Source organism: Triticum aestivum, chromosome 4D (genome assembly GCF_018294505.1).
Source record: "Triticum aestivum cultivar Chinese Spring chromosome 4D, IWGSC CS RefSeq v2.1, whole genome shotgun sequence".
In the NCBI taxonomy this organism is placed as follows: Eukaryota; Viridiplantae; Streptophyta; class Magnoliopsida; order Poales; family Poaceae; genus Triticum; species Triticum aestivum.
Window position 1 is genome coordinate 300446239 of NC_057805.1, and position 14286 is coordinate 300460524.

A 14286-nucleotide genomic window follows, 5' to 3' on the forward strand; every position below is an offset into this window, starting at 1 on the left:
TTGCCACTCTTCTTTCCCTTTCCCGGCTTTTCATCGTCAGACTCGGGGTCCTTGGTACTATCAGAGTCGGCATACTTAACCAGAGCTGCCATAAGCGTCCCCATGTCATTGCAGTGATGCTTGAGCCGTCCCAACTTCAGCTTCAGAGGCGTGAACCGGCAATTGCCTTCCAACGTTAAGACTGTTGTATCGACATTGATGCGGTCCGATGAATGCAAGATTGCTGAAACTAGGCGCACCCAATGAGTTGTCGATTCACCCTCTTCTAGGACACAGGCGGCTAAGTCCACAATTGACATGGGCTGCTTGCACGTGTCTTTGTAATTCTGGATAAATCGGGCTTTTAACTCGGCCCATGATCCAATGGAGTTAGCTGGCAAACTTTTCAGCCAAGTACGAGTTGTTCCTTCCAACATCATGGTGAAATATTTAGCACATGCAGCATCGCTAACGTCCAACATTTCCATCGCCATCTCATAGCTCTCAATCCATGATTCGGAAGGTAAGTCGGCAGTGTAATTGGGTACTTTACGAGGACCTTTGAAATCCTTGGGCAGCCGCACATTACGTAGAGCCCGGGTGAGACATGGTACCCCCAAAGAACTAAAAGCAACACCTGGTTCCACTGACGTCGTTGGACCACTCCAGAGTAATCTGATGGGCCGCGTACTGTGCCGCTAGCTCGACTTCTCGACGTGCCCTACCGTGATCCACCACGTCTTGGCGTTAGCACCACCGCCCGTCGGGTTATGCCCTTAAGGCGGGTTACGGTTCCGCGCACTGCTTGACACAGCCGGTTCATCAATATGCCTGCTGTAACGCCGGCTTGGGCAGGGGGGGGGGCGGGGGTGGAATGAATCCTCTCGCGGCTGTACTAGTAAGCCTGCTGCTGAGTCAAAGCTGTCTGAAGGAGCTCTCTAGCCTGTCGCGTCTCAACCGCTACTGGGGAGTCGCCTTTGAATGGGAGAGCCGCCAATCATGAAGCGGCAGCGACTATGTTATCCAAAGGGTTAGAGTAATGACCCGGAGGCGTTGATATGCGCGGCAATGGGACATTGTTCTGACGAGGCGGATCCGTCGTGCGCGGCTGAACCGGCGCCCCCGTTCCAGGTGCTTCCATCTGGTTTACTACTGGCTGGTTACTGGTTCCTGCTCCTGGCGTGTTAAAGAGATTCCTTGCCTCATAAACCGGAGGTAGGTGAGACCGATACCTTCTCCTCATGACATCATTTGACGCATTCTGATCCAACATAAGTCGGTAAGCCTGTGCATCCAACTTGGCCTGCTCTGCAGCCATCCTGGTGTCCTCAGCTGCCAGGTGTGCCTTGGCTTGAGTTATCTGATCCTTCACTTTCGCAACTTCCGTGTTATGCTCACCCTGATTCACCGGGTTAACTTCCGCCAGCAGCGTTGCCAAAGTGTCGAATAAGTCGGACAAAACCTGAGCCTACGGTCGCGCAGGGCCTTCTGCCCCGGCTGCTGTCGCCGCTGCTAACCCGGAGATCATCGCCGCTGCAGTCGAAGAGTGTTGCGCAGGCTATGTACCGGCCATGAAGATAGCAACCCGGCTCGGCGGATCCAAGCGGTCCGGAATACTGTCGCCATCGGAACAGCCCCCAAGCCGGGCATCTTGCAGTTGGTACAATGACTCGGTCTCTCCGGTAGATGATTTGTCATCAGAATAAACGACGGTTTCATCACCAGATGCCGATCTATCCTCAGATTCCGCTCCGTGGATGACTCCCACGAAGGCACGCTTCATGGTAGGCTGAGCCGTTTCGACGATGTCGGTGCAGATGTCCGGCTTAGGGCCCGGTTCGCCGATCTTGCCAATGAAAATGTGAATACCGCCGAAGGGGACCCGGTACCCGTACTCAATTGAGCCGGCCTCGGGACCCCAGCCTGCATCGTCGATGTAGAGCTTGCCGTGATGACTCTTGGTCATCCGGCCCACAGCGTATCCCTTGAGCCCTTCAAAGCTGCCCTCCAAGAACTTGAAACCATCATGCGATAGCCCCACGGTGGGCGCCAACTGTCGTGGTTTTGTCACGGCAGATGTCCTAGTGTGAGGACTTAGTCGTGGAGCCATCGCAACGTAGTTAGCTTAAAGGGGTTAAAGCAGGACAAAGGACGCAAGGAGTTTATACTGCTTCGGCCCCTTGCGGTGAAGGTAAAAGCCTAATCCAGTTGTGGTGGAATTGCTAGGGTTTCGATGACCAGGGAGCGAATACGCTTTGCCTGGCTCTCGATCTGTTGTTTCTTGTCCCTAAACTGTCGCCGGGTCATCCCTTTATATACACAGGTTGACGCACGGCGGTTTACAGAATCCCGGTCGGTTCATAAAACGTGTCCGGCTCGGTTTCTACCCTTTCCTATCTTACAACACAAGTCATACATCATATGGTGGTTTACATCTACGGGCCCTAATCCGCCTTTGGGCTTTGGGCCTTCTAGTTAATCTCCTTCGTAAAGCGCCATATTCCTTGTCTTCATGGGCTTCAATATGAGTAAATCACTATGAGCATAACCCGGCCCCTCCTGGGTGGTTTATACTCAATAGTTATATCCCCAATAGTCAGACCGATTTAGTTCGAAATGTGAATGTTAGGCTTTTTGGTGGGACCGACATGTCAACTCGGTGGGACCGATTGTGTTAGGGTTAGGGCATAACGTAATCTCGGTGAGACCGACCACATGAACTCAGTGAGACCGATTTCTGTAATAGGGAAACAAAGAGTTGGTTAGGCAAACTCGGTGGGACAGATCGCTCATTTCGGTGAGACTGAAACGTTACGAAAAGGAAACAGAGAGTTTGCATTGTGAACTCGGTGGGACCGATCGCTCATCTCGGTAAGACCGAAACGTTACGAAGGGAAACAGAGAGTTTACAATCCCATCTCGGTGAGACAGAGATCCCTATCGGTGAGACCGAACTGATTAGGGTTTCTGGCTATGGCTATGTCAAATGAACTCGGTGGCATCGGATAGAACAAATGGGTGGGGCCGAGTTTGACTTTTGGTTTGGGACATATGTGGATATGAGAAAGTGGTTGAGGGCTTTTGGAGCATATCACTAAGCATTTTGAGCAAGCAGGCCATTAAGCAACACCTCATCCCCTTTTAATAGTATTGGCTTTTCCTATGGACTCAATGTGATCTTGGATCACTAAAATGAAAATGTAGAGTCTTGAGCTTGAGCCAATATGTGTCCTTAGCATTTTGAGGGGTCCACATCTCTAGTCCATGCCATGCCAGTCATTAAACTTTCTGAAATGATTATCTTGAAAGAATATTAGTCCAATGAGCTATATGTTGTTAAGAATTACCAAAACCACCCAGGGATTACTTGCACTTTCAAAGGAAGAATTAAGATAAATCTAACCATAGCATCAACCATGTGGATCCAAATCAGCCCCTTTACGAAGCAACACATAAACTAGGGTTTAAGCTTCTGTCACTCCAGCAACCCATCATCTACTTATTACTTCCCAGTGCCTTCCCGTAGGCCCAAATCATGGTGAAGTGTCATGTAGTCGACGTTCACATAACACCACTAGAGGAAAGACAACATACATCTCATCAAAATGTCGAATGAATACCAAATCCACATGATTACTTATAACAAGACTTTTCCCATGTCCTCGGGAACAAACATAACTACTCACAAAGCATGTTCATGTTCAAGATCAGAGGGGTATTGAACATCATTAAGGATCTGAACATATGATATTCCACTAAATAAACCAACTCGCATCAACTACAAGGAGTAATCAACACTACTAGCAACCCGCAGGTACTGATCTGAGGTCTTGGGAAAAAGATTGAATACAAGAGATGAACTAGGGTTTGAGAGGAGATGGTGCTGATGAAGATGTTGATGAAGATTGCCCCTCCCTCGATGATAGGATCATTGGTGATAACGACGGCTTCAATTTCCCCCTCCCGGAGGGAAGTTTCCCCGGCAGAACAGCTCCGCCGGAGCCCTAGATTGCTTCTGCCCAGGTTCCGCCTCCAGACGGCGGCGCTTCATCCCAAAAGCTTTCTTCTGATTTTTTCTGGGTCAAAACCCTCCATATGGTAGAAGATGGGCACTAGACGATGACCAGGGGGCCCACAAGCCCTGGGGCGCGCCCTAGGGCGTAGGGTGTGCCCCTAGGCTTGTAGCCACCTGGTGAGCCCCCTTCTATATTTTCTTCTCCCAATATTTTTTATATATTCCAAAATAATTCTTAGTAAAATTTCAGGACTTTTGGAGTTGTGCAGAATAGGTATCTCAGATTTTCTCCTTTCCGGTCCAGAATTCCAGCTGCCGGCATTCTCCCAGTTTGTGTAAACCTTGTAAAATAAGAGAGAAAAGGCATAAGTATTGTACCATAATGTGAAATAACAGCCCATAATGCAATAAATATCAACATAAAAGCATGATGCAAAATGGACGTATCAGCAATCAACTTGCGGATTCCCGTGGTGACATTGGGGTAATCTAGGCATAGAGTTTGATGCATGTTTTCGCCCTTCTTTCTCTGGTGGAAACCTTGGGGCACTCTTTGAAGTTCTTTGTGTTGGATTGAATATTATGAATCTGAAGTTGTTTGATGCATATCTAATAATCAAATCATGGATACTTATGGTGACATTGGAGTATCTATGTGATATTGGAGTTGGTTGATGTGTATCATATGGTGTTATTTTAGTACGAATTCTGGGGCTGTATGCGACACTTATAGGGGTGGCTCAATAGATTGATTGGAAAAGATAACTTCGAGGTGGTTTCGTACCCCACAACAATTTCATTTTATGTTCTCCACTAGATAAGAACTTTGGAGTGACTCTTTGTCGCATGTTGAGGGATTATTATATGATTCAAATATGTTAGCATTGTTGAGAGATTGCACTAGTGAAAGTATGAACCCTGGGCCTCGTTTCTAAGCATTGCAATACCGTTTGTGCTCCGTTTATCACTTGCTACCTTGTTGTTTTTATATTTTCATATTACAAAAACCTATATCTACTATCCATACTATACTTGTATCACCATCTCTTCGCCAAACTAGTGCACCCTATACAATTTTCCATTGTATTGGGTGTGTTGGGGACACAAGAGATTTCTTGTATTTGATTGGAGGGCTGTTTGAGAGGGACCATCTTCATCCTACGCCTCCCACAGATTGATAAACCTTAGGTCATCCACTTGAGGAAAAGTTGCTACTGTCCTACAAAACTCTGCGCATGGAGGCCCAACACGAGTCTACAAGAATAAGTTGTGTAGTAGACATCACTCCTCTATGTGTATGTGGATTTAGCACATGTGTGACTTCGATCTTGCTATTTGAGTGTTTTTCCTCTCGTGTTCTTCGTGTTCATCGCGGATTCCCCTCCATATCGTGAAAGATCGGCCCCACTCGACATCATCTTGGTATCATGAGCTACATTGATCACGATTTCGGAGTCTCCCCCATCGTTTTCTAGCTTAGTTTTTCTTTGTTTTGTCCCAATTTCAAAAATCCCCACAGAAATAGCTATACCAATTTTTTTTTAGATTTGTTGGTTGGATGATGTTTTGTTGGTTTTGGTCCATGGATTTGGTGTGTTACTAGTGGATCTAGCTTCCCCACACTTTTTCCCCAATTTCCATCCATGAAATTCCCGCAATTTTGCTCGAAGTTTTCCTTCCCCCAAAAAATTTCCATGAGTTCTTCCACGGATCAGAGACCCCGGACATCCGGCCTGTGCCCTCGGACATCCGGCCTGACGCCCAGACATCCGGCACCTAGCAGCCACAAATGCCTCCACCACCACCATTTTACCAAATTTTCGCCAATTTTGACCGGGTTTCCATCGTGCCTTCTACAAACCACCAATGCTTTCCGCAACCACCACCGCTTTCCGCAAGCATTTGCAAATTTGTCAAGTTTGCCATTTGAGAATTTGAGTTTATGGATTTCCGTTTCCTAACGTGTTTCGGCTACTTAGGGATGGTTCGTCATCGACATCACTACTGCTCAACGTCACCACTAATTTGTCATTGACAACGACCACTTCACCATATTGGCACCCCAACCATAAGCAAGGATGGTAACCTCGGCAACATCACTTATAAATCTCACTAGCCATTGCATTGTTAACCCCGAGCCCATTTTGCGTCACTTTCCTATCGAGACTAGCCATTTGAGTATTGTCGGGCAACGCTACTTGTGCACATTATTGATATTTGTTCCGCATAGCTATCATAGCGTGCATATATAATCGTGGCATCTCTTGTGTCATAATTTGTTCCTGCATATACATCATTGCTATCTTGGTTTGATCATTTCACATCGTGGCCATATCAAAAAAATAGAGAGAAAGGAAAGCTTTTAAGCAAAGAGAAAACAAAGAGCTTGTAAGCAATAGCCATAACATCACCACATTTCATATCAAATTGCCATATTCGATCATCGTGAGAGAATCACCGGGAATCATATGTGCGTAGCATACTTGGGATAGAGGTCATTACGTTTTGTCTCTCATAGGTTGTGCACAAGTGTCGTATCTCGCGTATTGAGCAATCGTGCTAGCGTCTCTCTAGAGTTGTGCAACAAGAGCGTTTTCCGTGGATTCCACATTCTGAGCTCATTTCTTGGTTGCATGACCCCATTTATCTATCCATGCGCGTGTTCCTATGTGGCACATATTGCTACTAGTCTACTTGTTTCAGTTGCAAATTTGTGAATCTCTTTCAACATTATTGAATCTTGCTAACAATTGCATAAATTTTGTGCCACCATCCCCACCAGGCTACTCCAAAAGCTTTACTTGTGTAGGTTTGAGATTGACAAGATCCGGTACCAATTGTGATACTTCCATAATACCATATTGAGTGATCATTGATCAATCTTCAACATCGGATAAGATACATTTGGTCTAGTGGCTTTCCTTTCTTCCACTCACATTTTTGCTTGAGATGATGGATAGGCCAAGCACTTCTACCAACCCACTCTTCATCAAGCAAGAGGAGGAGACGAACAACTACGTCACCAAGAATCAACTATTTGGTGCACATAGAGCTTTGCATCAAGAGAATGAAGCTTTGGGCGACCGCATCGACCAACTTGTCACCGACTTGCGACAATCCGAACAACACACAAGGACTACCTTGACAACAAGCTATCATCCCAAATGGAAGAGTTCATGCCTTGATGGTCAACCGCTCTTCTACAACTTCATCGTCATCATCAAGACGACGCAATTCAATCTGACAAACTTTGGATACTTCTTGGATGCAAGTCTTCCCCGAGCTCGTCTGCATCGTCGTCAATACCATGAAGATAATCAAGCTCCACAAAAGCCATTTCATCGCAATGGTTTACAAGACTGCCTTTGGGAACATTAACGACATCATCGCCAAGCAAATGATCCCATGGAACAAGAGCAAGCTCCATGATGCCAACAACAACAAGAAAACATAGATGGTCACGCCCTCTGATAAGAGCAACAATACCGTGAGGAACAATCCCTTGAAGCCCAACATGATCTACATGAAGCAACTCATGCCGTCAATGGGTGCAACCGCCGTGTGCGTGAACAAGAAGAGGCCCTCCGACGAGAGCGATAAGAAGAAGCCGCACGCCTTGAGGAGCGCCAATAAATGAGGAACCATGCAAGAATTCCACGACCTCAATGTTAAGCTAACCAAGCGGAGCATGGGGAGCAAGCGATTGAAGGCCCTCAACCATGGCAAGAGCGTCATCGCCGTCGCCCCCAACAGAATGAAGAGCAATGCTACGGCAAGCTCAAGTTCAACATGCCTAAGTTCTCCAAAACTAACGATCCCGAAGACTACATCTCATGGGCATTGCAGGTCGATAAGATATTCCGTATTCACAATTATGAAGAGGAAAAGAAGACTGACATGGCCTCACTTGAGTTCCAAGACTATGTCCTCACTTGGTGGGAGCAAGCCATCGAGTGGCGCCAAGCTAAAGGCGACCCCTCCATCACAACATGGATTCAAATGAAGGAGGTCATGAGAGCGCGTCTTGTGCCCACATACTATAGCTGAGATCTCTTCAAGAAATTGCAACTTCTCAAGCAAGGCACCAAGTCTGTTGAAGAATACGACAACGAAATGGAGATTTCAATGATACGAGCCAATGTCACAAAAGATGAGGAGCAAAGTATGACACAATCTTCAATGGACTACACCATCCCGTCAAGAAAATCATGGATTTCCAACCGTAACCCAACCTCCTCGAGCTAGTGCACCAAGCTACCAAGGCGGAGCGACAAGTGTAAGACGGCCTCAAGTATGCCAAGTACTCTTCCAAGACCTACGGTTTATACACTCAAGCTTCAATGACTACGGCGCCTTCTACCTCAACGAAAGCTTCACCAAGCAACAGCGACAAATTAAGTTACAAGAAACCTTCGTCATCTTCGACACCTTTGAGTCGTCCTTCTACTACAAGCAACTATAAGCCAAGAGCTTCATCAACTACTCCAAACGATGAGACCGTCAAGACTAGTTTCCATCAAGTGCTTCACATGCCAAGGCCGAGGCCACAAGACATTTGAGTGCCAAACTCGGCGCACCATGACCGCCAACGATGTCGGCACCTACAACTCTATGAGAGAAGAAGAAATGGAAGCGCTTGAGCACATTTCCATGCACCGTCAAGTGAATGAAGGTGAAGACGCTCAAGTCTTTTGTGACAATGATTTGAGCCACGCTCTAGTTGTCTCCAAGTTCTTGACACTTCAACACCAAAAAGATGAAGATCAACGATGCCATACATTCCATACCAAAGCAGACATCAATGGTGTTCCGTCAAGGTCATCATCGATGGTGGAAGTTGCCACAGTTTGGCAAGCGACGAGCTATTTACCAAGCTACAATTGATCAAGAAGAAGCACCCTCGCCCATACAAAGTCTAGTGGTTGAGCGACTCCGTCACCATTCAAGTAGAGCACACCATTCAAGTGTCCTTCAAGATTGGCGCGGACGAAGACACATTGGAGTGTGATGTGGTTCCCATGTCCGTATGCCACCTTCTCCTTGGAAGACATTGGCAATTCGACCGCAACGTCATCCACAACGGACGGACCAATCACTATAGCTTCAAGATGAAGGGTAAGGAATACATGCTTCGACCCATGTCGCCAAGTCAAGTAATCACCGACAAGCAAGCTTCAAACCATCATGGAGAGAATAGTGAGCGAGTGAACCACCCAAAAGAGATTGAGGGCCACAAGCCAAAATTGAGAGACTCCACGATGAGTGACAAGAAAAACATAGTGCTTTTAGCCACCAAAAGAGACATGAGGGATGTGAGTGAGAGCCCATCGAGTGTTCTTCACTTTGTACTTGTGTGCAAAGATGAAGCGGTGACTAATACTTCACGACATCTACCTTTGGTGTTGTCTCGTTTATTGCAGGAATTAACGGACGTGTTTCCCGATGAGCTACCTCCCGAACTTCCTCCACTTCACGGAATCAAACACCGCATCGACCTCATTCCTGGCACACCTTTACCGAACAAGGCACCATATCGTGTCAACCTCGATGAGACAAAAGAGATCCTATGACAAGTCCAACATCTCATGAAAAATGGGTATGTATGCGAGAGCTTAAGTCCATGCGTCGTTCTGGTTATTCTTATGCCTAAGAAGGATGGTAGTTATCGCATGTGTTCTGGTTGCCATCGCATAAATTCTATCACCGTTCGTTATAGACACCCCATTCCACACCTTGATGACATGCTAGATGAACTTAGTGGTGCCACCATTTTCTCAAAAATTCACCTTCAAAGTGGCTACTGTCAAATTTGCATTCAAGAGGGTGATGAATGGAAAACGACTTTCAAAACCAAATTCGGCTTGTATGAATGGTTAGTCATGCCTATGGGCTTATCGGAAGCACCTAGAACTTTTACACGTGTGATGCATTATGTTCTTCGCAGATATATTGGTATCTGTGTTGTGGTATACTTTGATGATATACTTGTGTTTAGCGACTCTCTTGAAGATCATGTCATACATCTTAGGAACGTCTTGCAAGTTCTTAGAAACGAGCGACTTTATGCTAACATGGAAAAATGCACTTTTGGTGTTGACAAGCTTGTTTTCTTGGGATTTGTTGTTTCCTCTAAGGGTGTTCAAGTTAACGAGTCTAAAGTTGAAGCTATTAAAACTTGGCCGGAACCAACCAATTTGCAACAAGTGCACAGTTTCCTTGGCCTAGCCAGTTTCTATTGTCAATTTGTTAAGTACTTTAGCACTATTGTATCACCATTGCATGCATTGAGTAAGAAGAATGCACCATTTGTTGGGGATCTTCCCAAGACACGCATTCCATGAGCTTAAAACGTGCTTACGCATGACCCATTTCTTGCATTGCCCAACTTTGATAAAACTTTTGAAGTGCATTGGGATGCTAGTGGTAATGGCATAGGAGGCGTGTTAATGAAAGAGAAGCGCCCTATCGCATACTTTAGCGAAAAACTATCCGCTACACAACTTAACTATCCCATTTATGACAAACAGTTGTATGCTTTGGTGAGATTCTTGCATGTGTGGGAGCATTATCTTCACCCCCGTGAATTTGTCATCCATACAGATCATGAGACGCTTAAATATCTTAAGGGTCAAACAAAATTGAATAAGCGACATGCCAAATGGAGTGAGTTCATTGAGTCACTTCCTTATGTGATAAAGTACATCAAAGTTAAGGAAAATGTTGTGGCGGACGCTCTTTCCCACAAATGCATGCTTGTAATTCAACTTGAATTGAATGTCATAGGATTTGAGCACATGAAATACTTGTATGCACATGATGTTTCATTTGCAACTCCTTATGCTATGTGCCAGGCAAAAAAATTGGAGCGATATTATTTCAAAGATGGCTACCTTATGTGGACTAACAAGCTTTGCATAGCCCGAGTCTTCTCTTCGTATGTTGCTTTTGCAAGAAGCTCATGGTGGAAGACTTATGGGACACTTCGGCCACAACAAGACTTATGCCACACTCTCCAACAACTACTTTTGGCCCAAGATGTTCCGTGACGTCTCACGCTACACCAACCGATGCTCTACATGTTGCAAAGCTTAGTCTACCACTCAATCCCATGGTCTCTATATGCCACTTCCTATTCCATACCACCCATGGGAAGACAGTAGTGTGGATTTTGTGCTTGGTTTGCCACGAACTCAAAACGATAAAGACTCGATATTTGTTGTTGTGGACCATTTCTCTAAGATGGCACACTTTATCCCGTGCAACAAGATAGACGATGCTTCACTTGTTGCAAATATCTTTTGTAGAGACATCTTGAGATTACATGGAGTGCCCAAGACAATTGTGTCGGACCGCGACGTCAAGTTCCTAAGCTACTTTTGGAAGGCACTATGCGCCAAGTTCAGAATCAAGCTACTCTTCTCATCGGCATACCATCCGCAAACTGACGGCCAAATAGAGGTCACCAACCCGACGCTCTCTACTCTCCTCTGCGTGTTGATTAAGAAGAACATCAAGGAGTGGTAGGAATTCTAACCCGTTGCCAAGTACACCTACAATCGAGCAAGACACTCTACTATCGGCAAGTCCCCCTTCGAGGTCGTCTATGGATTCAACCCATTGTCCCCATTGGACATTCTACCGCTAACTACAAGAACATATCAACATGGACGCGAGTGCATGGGTGAGCTATCTCAAGAGGTGCATGAAGATACACGACACACAGTCGAGCGCCAAGTACAACGATCGCGACCAAGATCAACATCAACAGGTGCTACTTCTTGAGCTTGCGTTGATTTTTCCATTGAAGAGGAAAGGGTGATGCAGCAAAGTAGAGATAAGTATTCCCCTCAGTTAAGAACCAAGGTATCAATCCAGTAGGAGGCACAAGCAAGTCTCCAATCTATGCACCTGCACAAACTAACAAACACTTGCACTCAACGCGAAAAAGGGGTTGTCAATCCCTTCACGTTCTCGAACAAGAGTGAGATCTAATAGAGATAGGTGTAAAAGATAAATAAAAGAGCAAACTAAAGTAAATCTAAATAAATTGCAGCAAGGTATTTTTGGGTTTTTTGGTTTATAGATCTGAAAATATATGATGGAAAATAGACCCGGGGGCCATAGGTTTCACTAGAGGCTTCTCTCTTGAAAGAAAACATACGGTGGGTAAACAAATTACTGTCGAGCAATTGATAGAAAAGATTATGATGATATCCAAGGCAATGATTATGAATATAGGCATCACGTCCGTGTCAAGTAGACCAACTCCTGGGTGCACTACTACTATTACTCCACACATCGACCGCTATCCAGCATGCATATAGAGTATTAAGTTCATAAGAACGGAGTAACGCCTTAAGTAAGATGACATGATGTAGAGGGATAAACTCAAGCAATATGATGAAAACCCCATCATTATACCCTTGATGGCAACAATACAATACGTGCCTCGCTACCCCTACTTTGTCACTGGGTGAGGACACCGCAAGATTGAACATAAAACTAAGCACCTCTCCCATTGCAAGAAGAACCAATCTAGTTGGCCAAACCAAACCGATAATTCGAAGAGAAATACAAAATATTTAATCATGCATAAAAGAGTTCAAAAAAGACTCGAATAGTATTCATAGATAATCTGATCATAAATCCACAATTCATCGGATCTTGACAAACACACCGCAAAAGAATATTACATCGGATAGAACTCCAAGAACATCGAGGAGAACATGGTATTGAAGATCAAAGAGAGAGAAGAAGCCATCTAGCTACTAGCTATGGACCCGTAGGTCTGTGGTAAACTACTGATACGTCTCCGTCGTATCTATAATTTTTGATTGTTTCATGCCAATATTATACAACTTTTACATATTTTTGGCAACAATATATATGATTTATTGGACTAACCTATTGATCCAGTGCCCAGTGCCAGTTCCTGTTTGTTGCATGTTTTTTGTTTCGCAGAAAATCAATATCAAACAAAGTCTAAACATGATAAAAATTTACGGTGAATTATTTTGGAATACATGTGATTTTTGGGAGGTGGAATCAACACAAACTGGGGCCCATAGTGCCCACAACCCACCAGGGCGCGCCTGGGGGTGCCAGGCGCGCCCAGGTGTCTTGTGCCCACCCCGTAAGGCGGTTGGGGTCCTACTTGTGGCGCAAAAAGATAATTTATGTAAAAAACCGTGTAAAAATTTCAGCGCAATCGGAGTTACGGATCTCCGGGAATTTAAGAAACCGTGAAGGGCCAAATCTTGGGAACGCGAAACAGAAGAGAACAGAGAGGGAGATCAAATCTCAGAGGGGCTCCCGCCCCTCCAACGCCATGGAGGCCATAGACCAGAGGGGGGACTCTCCTCCCATCTAGGGGGAAGAATAAGGAGGGGGGGCTTGAGGGAGTCCTGGACTAAGGGGTCCTCGGGCGTCCAGCCTGTTAGCCATGGGCCGGACTGATAGGCTGTGAAGATACAAAGACCGAAGACTTTACCCGTGCCCGGATGGGACTCTCCTTAGTGTGGAAGGCAAGCTTGGCGACCAAATGTGTAGACTCCTTTCTTTGTAACCGACCTTGTGTAACCCTAGATCCTCCCGGTGTTTATATAAACCGAAGGACTTAGTCCGGAGGGGGATACTCATTACCATAGTTATACAGGCTAGACTTTTAGGGTTTAGCCATTACGATCTCGTGGTAGATCAACTCTTGTAATATTCATATTCATCAAGATTAATCAAGTAGGAAGTAGGGTATTACCTCCATAGAGAGGGCCCGAACCTGGGTAAACATCGTGTCCCCTGTCTCCTGTTACCATCGACCTTAGACGCACAGTTTGGGACCCCCTACCCGAGATCCGCCGGTTTTGACACCGACATTGGTGCTTTCATTGAGAGTTCCACTATGCCGTCCCCAAGGTTTAATGGCCCCTTCAATCATCAACAATGATGCTGTCCAAGGAGAAACCTTCCTCCCCGGACAGATCTTCGTGTTCGGCGGCTTCGTACTGCGGGCCAACTCGTTTGGCCATCTGGAGTAGATCAATAGCTACGCCCGTGGCCATCAGGTCAGATTTGGAAGCTTGAACTACGTCGCGGACATCCGTGGGGACTTGATCTTCGACGGATTTGAGACCGCGGCGACCGCTCCTTGTCGTCCCGATGAACATGACTTAAAGCTGTCATCGGACCGCATCCAGGAGATAGCTTCTGTAACTGCTCTAGCTCTAGATCCGGAGCAGACCGCGCCATCCGAGGATGGGAAGCTCAACCCCGCCATGGAGGTTACAGATCCCGTG